General features: G+C 30.7%; 1 long non-coding RNA gene across 1 annotated transcript; it reads right to left on the bottom strand.

The window, feature by feature from the left end:
- Nucleotides 1–530: 530 nt before the first annotated feature.
- On the bottom strand, nt 531–1,279 carry LOC120350693. The gene is made up of 2 exons (XR_005570994.1): nt 1,095–1,279; nt 531–659 (listed from the first exon to the last, which is right to left on the bottom strand). It is a non-coding gene; the product is annotated as an uncharacterized LOC120350693 (long non-coding RNA).
- Between the last annotated feature and the right edge of the window lie 717 nt (nt 1,280–1,996).

Below are 1,996 nucleotides of genomic sequence, written 5' to 3'. Positions count from 1 at the left end.
TATAATGTGTTTGTCAAGCTCTGTTCAATCTATAAGGATCAGATTATCAACATTTTGTTAATAACTTTGGTGTACCTGAATGCAGCTTAACATAATGGAGTTGACAAAATATTTCATAGCACATTGCTGCAGCGTTCTCAGCCTAGAGAAAATGCAATATGGAAGTCTTATTTAAGCTACATTTTCCTCCCATAATATTTAACATGATCAGATGAATATTGTTCTACACATTTTACTTCTAATCACTTGATAACACATGATATTACTATTACAACCAATTTAAAAAATCTGGTGTGGCGCACTCACACAACTTTCCTTGTTGTTAATTAATTTCATTAGATTATTGGAACACATCAACTTATATTTTACCGTATAGCTTTTATAAAGTTTCTAGTTTTTAATGTTCCCAAAGACCTGGCATTACTGGCAAGGGCTGAAGAAGTTAAATCATAAAGAAGTAAATAAACCATTTTACAAAACTTAAGTAACTTACATCTAGTTTTAATAGGTTGATATTAAAGAAAACTTACTTGGTAGGTTTTTGATATTTCATTAGCTTCATTAACTTGAGCCATTCATTCTCCACAGAAAACTCAAAATATAGGTATGATATAGGCAGTAGTAATGATGATACGCAGGGAAGCAATTGCTATTGTTATCTGAAAAATAGTTTCCAATTAGGCCTAGCATAAATTAAATAAATATAGGCTAAGTGAATTATCATCAGAATAAAACTAAATAGCCAAAATAAGTTAAATCAATAAAATATGGTATGCTACTCTAGTTTTAAGTTTGATGTTTTTAATTAAAACATTGAAAATATAAAGTTGTCTTTTTTATTGTATTACTTTATGTGATACCCATGATTATAAAATAAAGTGATAAACAATGAAACAATGTTGATCAACCAATCTCATTGATTCACAGTGAAACTTGCTTATTGTTTAACTCTAAATGTATTAGGAAATACTGTACCTATGTAACTAAGTTAATGACCAACAACCTTGAAAAATAAACATTAATTGTTATCATGGATAAATAGCAACATAATATTTCAATAGGAAAATTCAAATCCTAAATAATGAAATACTTACCAACATATAAGTCAGTTTCTTTCTTGTTATAATGAAGATTTTTTTATTAGGTATGCTACATTATTGCTACTTCATTTTATAACTAATACCATAACCAACAGTAAAAACACGAATTAAAATTATAGTGGTTTATGAAATAATAGTAATGTACATAATTATTATGCAAGTTTTCAAAACTCTGTTATCTGTTTCAAACAAGACTGACGACTGTTGATGAATTTATTCTAGGTTAACTATATATAGTGAGGTCCACGTTATAATGGCAGTCGATAAAGATAGAAGAATAGCGATGCCGATTCTCTGCATTAATTAATTATATTTCTACACTGTCATAAACATAATTGGCATTGTTGTGGACCTGGAAAAGGATAATACCACCGGCTTTGTCGAATGATAGACAAGGATAGCAAAACCAAAGTTGATCTAATAGTCATTATAACGTAGACCTCACTATAGAACCCTTCATATTTGTTTTGCGATAAATTTGTTTCATCACACATTTACACAGTCTCGCTAATAACGATCCATACTGTGAGTTCGATATATTTCCAATTCCACATACTTTCAATTCCACCAGCTGACAAGATATTTTGAGTTCCGCCGGCCTGCACGATATTCGGAGTTCCGCCTGTCAACATATTCGGAGTTCCATATATTTCCAATTCCGGCCAGCTGCAAGATATTTTGAGTTCCAGATATTCCCAATTCAGGCGACCCATCAAAAAGCTATCTGATTTGCAGATGACACGAAGACATGGTAGATTTTGTGAATTTCCACATCATGACAACAATGGCGTTTTTCCATCATTGAAGATTATGATGATACAAAATGCAGCTGTATCATTTATTTTAATGATTGTATAATAAAATCGAAAATAAAATTTGACAAACGATGTTGGTGG

The sequence above is a fragment of the Nilaparvata lugens genome, chromosome 3 (genome assembly GCF_014356525.2).
Source record: "Nilaparvata lugens isolate BPH chromosome 3, ASM1435652v1, whole genome shotgun sequence".
NCBI classification, from domain to species: domain Eukaryota; kingdom Metazoa; phylum Arthropoda; class Insecta; order Hemiptera; family Delphacidae; genus Nilaparvata; species Nilaparvata lugens.
Note: the sequence above shows the minus strand (reverse complement) of the source record. Positions and strands in the feature narration are given on the sequence as shown.